Source organism: Coturnix japonica, chromosome 2 (assembly GCF_054131305.1).
Source record: "Coturnix japonica strain WE chromosome 2, WE-NBRP24, whole genome shotgun sequence".
NCBI classification, from domain to species: Eukaryota; Metazoa; Chordata; class Aves; order Galliformes; family Phasianidae; genus Coturnix; species Coturnix japonica.
This window is the reverse complement of record NC_140664.1, coordinates 83,969,736-83,983,061: the sequence shown is the minus strand read 5'-3', so window position 1 is coordinate 83,983,061 and position 13,326 is coordinate 83,969,736.

Genomic DNA, 13,326 nt, shown 5'->3' with positions numbered 1-13,326 from the left:
ATTGCCAAGTGTAATTTTTATAACAAATATTACTGAAATTAGATCTCATTTCCTGGTGTGACATTCTAATGGCATTAACTAGGTTTTATGAAGCCTTTAGAGAATGAGTCATCCTGAGGCAGGAAGGTTTAAGACTACAGAGAAAAATCTTGCTGCACATCTGGATGATAAACTTTGAGTTAATGTGACTTTTATTGCCTATTCAGAACAGTATGTAAAGATGTCTCAGAAGAAGACATCTGATGTTCTGTTCCGCCCTTTGCCAAGTTTTGTGTGTTATACTGACATTCCTTGGATATTCTAGAGGAGAAATTTAACATAATATCTAATTTCATGTTTGTTTTTTTATTTCCTACTGAAGGTTTCATTATTTTGTAGCAACATTTTCTGGCTTGCAAATTCATTTAATTTAATTTCATTTGTAAGAAGCAGTATATAGGTCAGATTCTTTTCAGTTCCATTTGTGGGCAAGAATAAAATTCTTCTGAAGACACAGTGATTTACATTTCAAGCTTTGCAAAAGCATTGACAACTTATCTGTAGCTATACCACTTTTGGATGTCTCTTTTAGCTTCTGTGTAGTCTATCTACTACAGTTGCGTTAGTTTCAACCTGTACTGATCCTTATGGAAGTCTTTTACTGACATGTAAATTTGAACCCACTGATATTTTCGTTGCTTTCAGATATCCTCAGAATAAAACAAGCTGTAAGCCAGGAACTGAGTTTCTATGCAGTATGGAACAGATAATGTAGCACATTTCTAGCTGATTGTGTCTTGGGCAAGTCTTTTACCATTGAGTAATCTGCCATATTTGCTGAGAACGTTCGTACTGAATGTCTTAACTAAAATTGATTTATCAAATACACTTGATTTTTGTATGTGTGTAAATTTATTTTTTTTTTTGAGCATGCTACACTGATTTGTAGTATTTATGATGGAGAACTTTGAATCTCAATGGTACTTTCTGCCATTTTATAGAAAAACAACTGGGGAGAGAGGATCAAAGATGATGATCATCTAGAAGAAATAATTTGTCAACCTTTGTCTAATTTTTTTTTCCCCTGTTATTAAATGTTAAACAATGTAAATTCTGGGATCATGCTTTCTGCTTGTAATAAATCAATAAAATAAATAACAGAATATTGGTATTTGGTTTACAGTAAATAGAAGTTAATAGCAGCATTATGTAGCTGTGGTTGCTGGTGTATATACCTAATGTATTTTGAAAAGAGTAAAAGGCTGAGGCTTGCAAACTCATTTTCAGGTTTGGTAAAGACAAAGCAAAGATTAAACTAAATGGGAGTAGTTATTCTGGATTTCATTGGATTTTATTAACAAAGTTATGGAATTTTGAAAACAGTAGAAGGAATCTGGGGAAGATGGGAGGGAAAGGATGCCTGTGTGTCAGTTCTAGAAATGTATTAGTAGGCACAAAGGTGACTGTGCCTGAACATGTGAGCTAAAAATAATGCTCAAAAAATATAAAGAATATATATATATAAGATATAAAGGAAACTCACTATTTGGAAAAAAAAACAAAACAAAAAACAAACAACCCACAAGTCTTAGGCAAGATTTCTGCTTACTCTCTCATAGTTTACGTATCAGTAACAAAACTTATTCCAGATCATTCTATTCTATCCTATGATCTGTATTGAAGAGAGCCACAATAATTATCTGATTTCAACCCCCCTACTAGGTGCAGGGTTGCCAGCCACCAGACCCGGTTGCCCAGAGCCACATCCAGCCTGGACTTAATGCATCCAGGGATGGGGCATCCACAGCCTCCTTGTTCAGTTTGTTCCAGTGTGTCACCACCCTCTGTGTGGAGCATTACCTGAATGTTAGACATGATTTCTGGATGTTTTTCCTCTTAACTAGATTGTATCCATAGTAATTGTTTCCAGTGCATGCTTGGCTGGTGTTAGCCTTGAGAAAGGACTTGTGTGCCCTGAAGCTTGGTCTGTTTTGCTCCTCAGGACTGAACCCCATTTGGCCTAATAACGGGTATCTCTGTCTAGATGCTGATTTTAGGAATAAGTGGATAGGGTAAGAGATGATCTTTGTACTGGGAAAATAAATTCAGAAATGGCCACTTCTATCTATAGAAGCCAGGTCAAGTTAGAGGCTGTATTTTTTTTTTATAGTCTCATAATGCCATTATTAATGATCATGGACATCTCTCTTTTTTTTCCGGACTATTTCACAGTTGTGTGGGTAAGTACTATTATCCTGCACATAACTGAAGGGATCAGCCAATGTGTAAAGCATTTCCAAAGCTTAATTGGCTGGTTTTGCATTTTTCAGGTGCTAGATTTACAAATCAATAATACTGTAAACGCACAGAAGTGGATCTGTTGTAACAGAGAATTTGATTTGCTGATACCTTATTAAGACAAATCTCACTTGGAGATGAAAACAATGGAAGATGTTGAACCTAAACAGAATAGGCCTGTAAATTCTCTTACCCAAGGGTAAATTGTACAACTGAATGTCAAGGTCATCACAACAACTCATGCCTTGAGGAAAGTGGAGCTGCTATGCTGTATGCTCTGTTTTTTAATGTTTTAATGAGACCTATTCAGAGTTTATTTTCCTTTTATTTTTTAACGCTGACTTTCAGTCCACGTGGCAACAATAGCAGTCATAGAGGTGTGCAGCCCTGCTTTGTGCTGGCAGAGACAGCCTGCACTGATGCTGCAGCTGCACCCTGTTCTTCTGTTTCCTCAGAATGGATTGAGGGTGGGATGGCAGTTGCTATGGCAACCTGCTCTACTTAAGAGCAGCCGAAGGCCTCTCAATACACTTTGAAATTGCTTCCTTCTCATTATGCTTCAGCAGTGGGGGGAAAAAAGGTGATGCCTCCAATTAAATATCAATAAATATGCTTAGTTCAAAAATCAAATTACATTTTCAGTAGTTGTCTCGGCATGTGATTAATCTAGAATGCACTGTAGCAGCAGTAATACAGTTTACTCTGTTTTATTTCAGGTTTTGGTTTTTACAAAAAAAGCAGGTACCTGTTGGTGCGTTTTGTGCAGTGTAATGTTATAAACGTTCCACATAACTGTGTGTGTGCTCAACTGGACTGAAAGGGCAGCTCACAATACAACAGCAGTTCAATATGGGAAACCTTTATTCACACAATGCTAAAGAGTGAGTGAGGTGAAGGAAGCCTGTGGAAATTAAGTGATGTTGAACTGATTAGCTGCTTAACAATTATGTAGTGATACTAATGTTTCTAAATTATCTGTGCTTTCAGTATATGTCCTTGATTGTGCTGTTCCTCTCTCCCATGTAAATATTCTCTGCTGTGCTACGCAAAATGGCTGCTAAATGTGCCTTCCACATCAGAGAGTGAAGCATGAAAGTACAATGGGCGTTCGTATCAAAAGGATATAAAGGTCTGTATATGGAATCTGCTGCTAGTTTAGTGATGGCCAGTGGAGCTGCTGTAAATGTATTCTATTCTGAAATGTAATCCTATTCAAGAACTATACTGGCACTTAATTGGTGATGATCAGCTGCTTCATACCACCATGTAATTCCATGGTTATTCCATTCTTTGTACTCTTGCTTATGACTATCTAATTAGCATGACAATTTTACAGTGGCTTCTTAATATGTAGTATGCTAAATGTTCCTATTGGATTATGAGGTAATCTGATTTATTGAAATCACTGAACAACCATTCTCAGTAACCTTGACATGGGCAAATAGGACCTGCTGATCTGTCTGTCTTCTAGTCTGAGAACACTCAGGAGAATTGCCTGTGACAATCTTACCTTGCTCAGCTTTTTTGCTTCCTTCCATTGAAACATGCATTGTTTAGAATACAGATGGAGAAGAAGAGAACTTAAGATTTAACACTACCTATTCCTTGTTACTTCCCTGTCAGAGAACAGTAATGCTGGAGACCAGATGACTGACTCTAGAATTAAAGAGTGTGTGCATGTACTTGCGTGTGTTGTGTGTATGAGGGTATGTTAATGTTTCTTCCACAGCTATATAATAGGACAAGGATGTTTGACTGGTCACACATTTACATTTTATTAAAAAAAAATAGTTTGAGGTACATTTAAAGCTGATGAGTTGATGGAAGAGTTTATCTTCTGGGAAAAGAAGAGGAAGACATACTTGTTCTGTCTGCCTCCATCCTGTCTGGGATGGTCTTGCATTTGTTCATGCAATATAAACTACTAGGTCAATTGAGTTTAAGTTGTGATTGGGTGAGAAATGGCTGGTCGCTCCTGATTGTGCTCTGTAGGAAGAAAACTTGGGAGAGAACCGTCTTTATGCAATCACCAGTCTTTCATCCTGAATCAGCTTATGAAATGAGCATAACTGATACAGTATGCACATTCAAACATAAATAAACCTTAATATATGAAGCAAATTATGCATTCAGCTTAACGAACACCATGAACTTCTGTTTAAATTGTTTTTGGGGAGTATCCCACTGAAACTGATGGTGGAATCCCTATATGGAACCAACACATGCACTCTTCAATGCTGATCAAGGTCTGAAGTGATAAATATTAATGTCAGTCCAAGTATATAGGATTGTGAATTGACAGTGCACTTACTGCTTTGTGAAGAGATGTGTTAGTAACTCGCTTATGCTGAGTTTGGGTCCTTTTTAATATTTGTTTGTTCAAAGATTCCAATAGCTTGTTGATATCTTTGGAGATGTGTATGTGTTTTTTGGATAACACCTAATTGTAAGATCCCCTATTTACCTGGAGTGTAGCTGAAGCCTGATAACTGTCCAATAATATAGTAAAGGTACATATTTAACAATTAGGATGTTTACAGGAGGAAGCCCAAATAGTAAAAGAAGTCATGTTTGTCTAACTGCAATTGATTTAAAAATAAGACAGATTCTGGTGTAACATCCAAGTCTTCATTGGTAGTGAACAGATGCTACACCAGCAGTCGTGGGACTTTCATAGAACTACTGTGAATATGTTCACAGCATGAGAAGATGGGCATCATGCTGTTAAAATGCTGCTCTCTAAATCCCAGGCCTGCTACAGTTTTATTATAGTGCCTGCCTTAATTCAAAGGCATGCTTAAAAAAGACCCATTATGATCTAACATTCTGAAATTGTGTCAGTGATACGACAGTTTAATCTGTTTAGGGCTGAAGGGTAGGGAAGGAAAATATTGATCTTATTGTGTCCTGAAGTCAAACAATCTATATTTGGCTTAGAGATTCTTGGTTCAAGTGCTAATCAAAAGTCTTTTCACAAATTGGAAAATGATTTAAAAAAAGATTTAATTAGCCAGATTCATTTTGCATTACAAGGTACATAAAAAGGCCCTGTACAGTGTCAAAAGCAATTTTTATTTTTTGCTTATTAACCATTATTTAGAAGAGATGGATCCTGTTGGGCAAAGTCTCTTAGCCTGTAACTGTGCAGGATGAAGAGTTTTGTATTCTTAAATCTTTACAGTAACTTTAGCTAACACATGTGAAGTAAAACACATCAAAAAAACATTTCTTACGAGGTGGTAGAAGTGAATGGCACCTAGTTCAGTAGAGAATGTATACGTTCATTTAGTTTTCCTCTGTTTTTATGGTATTGTTAAGAGAATAATTGTTAGGGTACTGCAGGGGCTGGGCAGAAAGAATGTCAGGTGTCTCCAGTTGGGCAGGCAGGGCTATTATTTTGCATTCAAAAGCAGCTGGTGCTAAAAGGAATTGTGGAAGAGGGCAGTTAATGGCTCTATCATCTGCCATCATGTGTGAATCCAGGAGCATGAATCCATTGCTCACAAATTAAGTGCATTGCTTCTGACTTTTGAGACATGTGTTTTATTTTAACTATATAATCTCCCCTGATCATTCTGATCATCCAACTTCTTTGAAAGTTTTTTTTTTTTTTTTTTTTTTTTCCTGACCAGAAAAGATCCTGAATTATTTTAAAAACATTCTTATGTGAGTGACTGGTGCAGCTTAATAGGGTCAGAGAGGGTAGGAAAAGCACTTGGGTTTGAGGGCTTGGAATCCTTACTGTGAACGCTGTGATAAGGAGTTCCTTAGTAAAGTCTTGCTAGTCCTGTGGATTTGAATGATCAGTAGTTGGTGAGGGACAGCTGAGTAGTGCATCTTATACTTTAGCTTAATCCAATATGAATCCAGTTCAAATGCTTCTAGACCTCTAGAAGGAAAACAAAATTTGTTTTAAAAATATACTCATTGATGTGAACATATCCTTATATATCTTATATAATCAATTTGTAAGCACTGTCCTGCAATAATTGGATTCATACTGTCGTTACAGCTAGCTATATGAATATGTAGGCAGTGTAGCCCAGTGTTGTTACTGTACGTATGAATACCTCACTATAAAACATTTCCTGTGTTTACAGATTCCTAAAATTATATTTTGAAGCCGATAATTAATCCTGTAACGGAATTGGTAGGTAGCCATTATGTACTTTGTGTATGTATTACTTAACGCTCAGATGTTTTGTAGTAGAGAAATGAAGAAAACTTTTCCCTTGGCCTTCCAAATGAAATCACTTTGTACTTTTTTTTTTATTAATGCACTTCTGTTCTTCTATTGAGAAGAATGGAAATATTACCACTAGAGGCAAGATTTCTATTTTAGTGTCGGATCTTTTGCTCTTGCTTTCCTTTTCTCTCTCCTTTTTTGTTTCTCAAAGTCTAGCTAGCATTCTCTTTTTTTAGAAGAGCTGTATTTCAGTTCTGTTTAATGTATGTTTGTGTATACAACTTTTCTACTGGAAAATGGTTGTGGGTTATTCCGTGCAGTCTCTGAAAGGAAGGATGGAAACTGAAATTGGACTGCAACAGCATTTTTGATGGGGAGTGGATCCCACTGCCTGAGGCCACCTTCGAGGAAATGAAGCACTGTTTTGCAAAGCAAGATGCAGTCTGTGCAGAAGCTTATTGTGTGTTTCACAGGACTGTAGATTCCCATAACCTTGACTGAACTGTTTGAGATTTTCTTGGTGCTGGTTTTCTAAAGCTTTGACTCTTACGATCATGTGTTAGGTCTGTGTGGTTTTGCTTGAGAGTAACTTTTATATTCCTTGTGGCTATACAACAAAGCTTTACAAGTGATTTGAATAAAATCTATTTGTCAAAAGCAAAACGGGAAATAGAAAATAACATCTATTTGTTATTCAGAATGATTCAGTGGGAGATGACATGTGAATGTTCTTTCCTTTAAATTCTCAAGATTAGAAAAAGTGTTCTTGAACGTCCTGCTGTCTTATTCCACTGCAAAGAATACTGGTAGTGTGCATTCTACCCCTTTTCCTGTAGTTGTTGCTGATTTCTTGTCTTTTGTGCTGGGAAAAGACTGTGAAAGCTTTATGTCACAGCAAGATATAAAGGATTATAAGTACTCTGAAGGTTTTTGTTATTTTCTGTTTCCAAATTTCTCCCAAAGGATTCTTTCATTTTTATTGTTTTTATTTTTATTTTTTTCTTTCTGGAAACAGTTTCCAGTGTGTATAACATCATTGCCATAAAGTGCCATGATATTTATATTCATGTTCTATGGAATACTAATACCTAGTTCTACTGTGTTGGCTTGATTCTTTGCTTACTGAAAATTTACAAAGGCTTGCTATTTGACTTTTATGTTCTTCTCTTTCCTGAAACCTTGATAGATTCTGCTCTCAAATTTCACATCATAGTAACAGTATTCTGGGTTATTAAGGAGATGTCCTAGTGTTATCAGTGCCACTAGTGTTCTGTTTCTTTGGATGCTTTCATTTCTACCTACCTTTTCCCTTGGCTTTTCTTTCTAGTAAAGTCAGTTCTTGAAAAGAAATGAATTTGTTAAGTTGTAAGTAAGGAGATGGAAAGTCTTTCAGATGACCAGACTTGGTAGATTCTCTATAAACAAGGTACAGCAGGTTAAGAAATGTCACTTTATATTCTGTATGAGAGGCACTGTGTGCACTTTTCTAATACTGTGATTCCCAGTTCTGGACTGCTGTCCTGAATTCCCAATACATTAGGACTGCTGTCACACGTTATATCCTAAGTAATAGGCAGAACACTTGCAGAAGAATGTACTTCTTATTTCTATTCGAATCTGCTCTTGAAAGACAATGAAACAGAAATGTACATGCTGTTTTCTTGCTTGTCTGCACGTACAGAAGATCTGATTTTTCAGAGGCCACGAGATGTGCATATGAAGATGAAAGCTGACCTTGTGGACATGTATTTGTCTTAATGTTTTTTTTCTATTGTGAGGTGTGAAACAGATCTGTAGGATGAGCATGTGTAACTGAAACTGAAAGAAAGGCAAAAGCTAATGTCCCGAGTTCTGAAATTATTGCTGAGACAATAAAAGGGTGAACAGTCTATGAGGCAATGTATGTGAAAATTCCACCCCAAAATTTTGTGTGGTGTTGGAGACTAAGCAGAAGATATTATTTGTATGAAAATCTAATATTTTATAATAAGTAAAAGGGGAAGGAAAAAAAAGAAAAACAAGAAAAATCCCAATTCATGAGGTGACCAAAGCATCAGTCTGTAAAATAGTCATCTTCTCCTTTAGATGCAGATGGGTAGGTATGTGGCTTGTTTTGGATTGAAATTCTCAAGCCTGAAAGAATCATTGCACTAGAAATTATTACTATCTTGTCTGGACAGTGGAAGTGGGATTTAGATGTGGGTTGCATTAAATGCTTCAAAAATAACCTTCACAATTCCTATATGAAAGGAAAACTTACCTGACTATACTGGTTGATTTGAATAGTAGAAGTAGGTAAGTTTTTAGGTGTCACAAGTGCATCTTCAGACCTGTTGCAGTAATGCAGTTCTATTTTGATACTGTAACTAATACCTACGCTGATTATTTTTCCCCCTTACCATGTAGAAATGGTGAATTGGAGGTTCTTTATTTGAAAGCAATTCTTATGAAGCATTCGGGCAGTTGATGTTGAGAGCACCATTGCAGTGCTATCTCACTCCCCCTCCTAAAATGATCAGGAGAAAATATAATGACATAAATCTCATGGATTGAGAAAAGAATAGGGAAACTGCTCAGCAATTACCATCATGGACAAAACAGATTCAGTGTAGGGAGACTAATGTAGTTTGATTTTTACAAAGGAACTAGAGCAACTAGAAGAGAGGAGAAAAAAAGGCAAACTGAAAACACCTCACATCATTAAACCCGTTCCATCTCCTCCCCCAAAGTGGCACAGGGGGTTATGGAGTGGGATTAAAGTCACTCCATAACACTTTGTCATCTGCCGTTCCTTCTTCCTCATTTTCTTCCTCTGCTGCCAAGTGGGATACCTCCCACGGGATGCTGTCTTTCCCAAACTAATCCTGTATCGGCTGCCAATAAACTGCAGTTATTTAAGAGCTACTCCAATGTGTGTCTGTACTATGGTGCCCATCCTTTAGGAGCATCGCTCAGGGACAACCTCCCCCAGCCCTGCCACTCCCAATGGGCTGCAGCTCTGGCCCTGGCCATTCCTGCAGGTATATCCAAGGGCTGTGCCTTCTTCAGGCCTCGCCCACTGTTTAAATCTGCTTCATGTGGAGCCCATGGGCTGCGGGAGGACAGCCTGCTCCTCCATGGGCCTCACCTGGGTTGCAAGTAGCTGGTGCTGTGTGTCTGGAGCTCCTCCCACACTGACCTGGGTGCTTGCAGGGCTGTTCTCTCACGTTTCTCACTCCTTTTTCCCAGCTGCTGTTGATCAGCAGATTTCCCCTCTCTTAGATCCGTTCTCCCCAAGGCACACACCCACTGTCGCTCACAACTCAGCTGTGGTAGCAGTGGGGGGTCCCTTTGGAGCAGCTGGATCTGCTCTGTTCTCATATTGGGCACTTCTGGGCTCTGCTCATGGTGCAGCACCTACAGCCCTCCTACCAAAATTGCAAATCCAATAGAGGTGAAAACCTGAGCTAAAAATAAACACCTCATTTACAGACTGTCTGATTCACCATTTTTCTCTTGGCTGTCTACAATAACTTCTAATGTTAGTTTGGGGCTAATTATTATTATCTTGTCTGACAACTAAGGCTGTGTAATCCTCCTCCTCTTGTTTTGTTACTAGAGTAGGAGAAAGCCAGCATCTTATGACATCTACTTTTCAACATCCATAAGCAAGTGCCTTCTGATAAACCTACCTATTTTTGACTTCAAACTTCCAAAAAGAAAAGGACCAGCAACTCATGATTTCTTTCTACAGGTGAATGAAACCCCAGCTCTGATAGATGTTCTATGTTAAGTATTCATATTTATTTTCCCCCCTGTTTCTTATTAGTAAAAAAGGATGCCTTTGTACCAGTGCTTTTGCACTTGAGTTGAAAGCAGCTTACACTAGTATTGTGCTGTGTGGGCAAATGTGTTCATAGCCACAATTAGAATCACTGGATGAACTGTCGCAGAAATAGGGGAAAAGTTCTATTTCTGCTTCTGGTTTTGGAATAGTCTTTTCTCTTTCTCTCTCTCTTTTTCTCTCTGAAAGCTTAAGTAAAACCAAAATTGTTTGAAAGTGTAAATAACAAGTTGCAGTAGGGTTCTATATGCTTCTTTGGAGAATGAATTTTGCTTTGTCTGTGATTAGATCTTCAGGCTGGTAATTAAAATCTGAGTTACTGGATGTTTCTTCACCAGGATTAAAAAAAAAAAAAAAAAAGACATCTTGGAAATGGTCTGTGAGTCACTAGAGTAAATGATCCATGACTTTGTTTTGTGTAGGAAGTGAGCTGGTCAAAGCAGAAGCTGACCAGTTCCCCGTGATGCTCCTCATGAATGCATATGACAGATGAGACAGTAATTGATTAAAGCAGGAGTACAAGACAGCTTTGCTAAGAATGGTTTTGTAAGTTTTCGAGTTATTAGATGTGAAAGCTTGAACTTCAGGGAGCACTTGGAACGTCTCAGTGAATATTACAAGCTCCATTTGAGGTCTTGCAGACGCAAGCGTTGTCTGTAGATTTTTCATGTCTGAGAACAACAATAATAAAAAAATAGAATGTTATGACTGAAAGCTTTTCCAATGTAAGTAAAAAAAGTTAACCCATTCAATTTTTCAAGCTGAAATACCTTGGTTATGACTGAAGATTTCTTGGAGTGGATTTTGTATGAGTAGATGTGTTTGTAAGCACTGGATGGAGAAGCATAGGCTCCCAATAGTACGTGAGGCAATTGAGCTTGGGTGGTTATGCAAATGTAGACACCTCATTAGGGATGAGGTCACACCTTGAACTGGAGAATGAGCTCTAGATTTATTTATTCTTAATTTCTGTTTAATCAGAGATGTTCTTCTGAATGTTAGATTTAGAATTCATAGGGATTGTTTTGTCTTTTTGAAGTGTCTGTTACACAGAATCACAGAATCACAGAATTACCCGGGTTGGAAGGGACCTCAAGGATCATGTAGTTCCAACCCCCCTGCCTAGCAGGGCCACCAAACATACACAATTACTAGATCAGGTTGCCCAGGGCCCCGTCCAACCTGGCCAAAGTGTATTCCAAAGAAGCTTAGTTATTAACACATTTTGTCATGTGTTCTGTGAATGTAACTTGCAACTTTGCAAGTTTGTAGCTTACAAATTTTGTCTCTTCCCTCTAGTCCCCATGAGATTTTAGGTCCAGACAGACATCTCATTAATTTGTAAGGTAGATGTGTCAGTTTGGGTTCCTGCTAATTGCTCATCCTTTCCCTCCATCTGAGAAACTGCTGCTGAAAATGTCATTTTCACTGTTCAGTTTCCCATTAAAGTCACTCTCTGTTTCAACTCATAAGTCTATGATATTTAAATCAGTCATGATCCTAAGCATTCCCTTTCACAATCTGTATAGGTCTTGCATAACAAGCTACAGGCCATTGATGTCAGGATCTCAAATATTATACTTTTTTGCTGATCTTTGTTGTAAGTTGGTGTTTAACTTCTCAACTCCTTGCCTACCAATTTTCCTGGAGTTGGAAGAGTCTCCAAAATTATATATGATGATCATATTTATTCTAGCTTCTTCAGCCATGCTTCAAAATCTTTGCTTAGCTATCCTGAGGATAAAAATAAAATTAACACTACTAATATTCATCAGCCAAAAATTTGGATCATTGGTATGGGAAAACCCAGGTCTCTAGACTTGCTAATGATCAGTTATTTTCCTGCAAAGAAAAGGAATGTAGTCATGAATTGTGTATAATTTTTCATTACTAAATAATGGCTCCCAGGATTATTTCTAGTTCCCCTTTAATCACTAATTCTAATTTCCATTGCAAGATGGGAGGGATGATGTTTACTTCTTCCTGACACTCCATCATTGTATTTTTAAAATCTCTCTTGCTTCAGATGTGCAATATATTTTCTTTTCTGTTAATGGCCAGTACTCAACTTCAAACATTTTTCCACAGTTCATAAGCTGTAGGGAACTGCTTTCCACTCTACTCACTCAGCAAACTGGTTTGATCTCATCTGGTATTCCCGCTGTGGGGCAGATGGCAGAAATGGCTGATGTCCATGCAATTCAGGCATGGTGTCTTCAGAACCCTGTGTCAGAACTGCATAATGTAGAAGGAAGCAAGTTTTGGCCACTTGTTCAATATAACTCCCTTGAGTGATGAGGCATGTAAGCCTTCAGGCTCAAATCTCAAATCACAGAACTGGTTTGTTTCCTTTGTCCCTGGTCTCTCTCTCCTTTTTCCTTTTCTCCTTCCTTCTCTTTCTCCATATTTATTTATTTATTTATTGTTAATAAGTGTACTAGAATATTAATTCTCTTCTAAAACACTGCTGGATGCAAAATATCAGCTGAGTGATTGCATTCTGCTTCAAGAATTGGAACAAAGCAGAATATGCTGTTATGTAATATGAAAATCAATTTATTATAGATTGCAAGTGCTGGCAGAAAGCTTACTGGTGTGAAAACAAAAAATATGTAGGCTGTAGTCAATCTCCTTTAGCTTTCATGAAACCTTGATATTTGTGTTTCTCACACAAAGCTGTAACTAAGATTCTAATGGAAAAAGAAGTCCCTAATATATTTGTTTCACCTCATGTTACTATCATTCTCCTTAGTCTTCTTGGGTGTGTAGTGCTTGTTTTATAAAGTTCAAAATAATTTACACTCATCTTCTCTAATATGCATGACATTCTATGAACATTATGGTCAATAGAGGCCATGGCAATAAACTATTTAAGTTGAATGTTTCTACTGTATAGATCAAAGCTTTTATTGGATTTCGTCTCATAGAAATTTCCTTTATCTTATTTGCACTGGGTTTTAATTCGGTATGTTACTCTATGAACTTTAATTCTGAAATCTAGTATAAGATTTTATACTGAGTAACAATCCTATAAAGTACT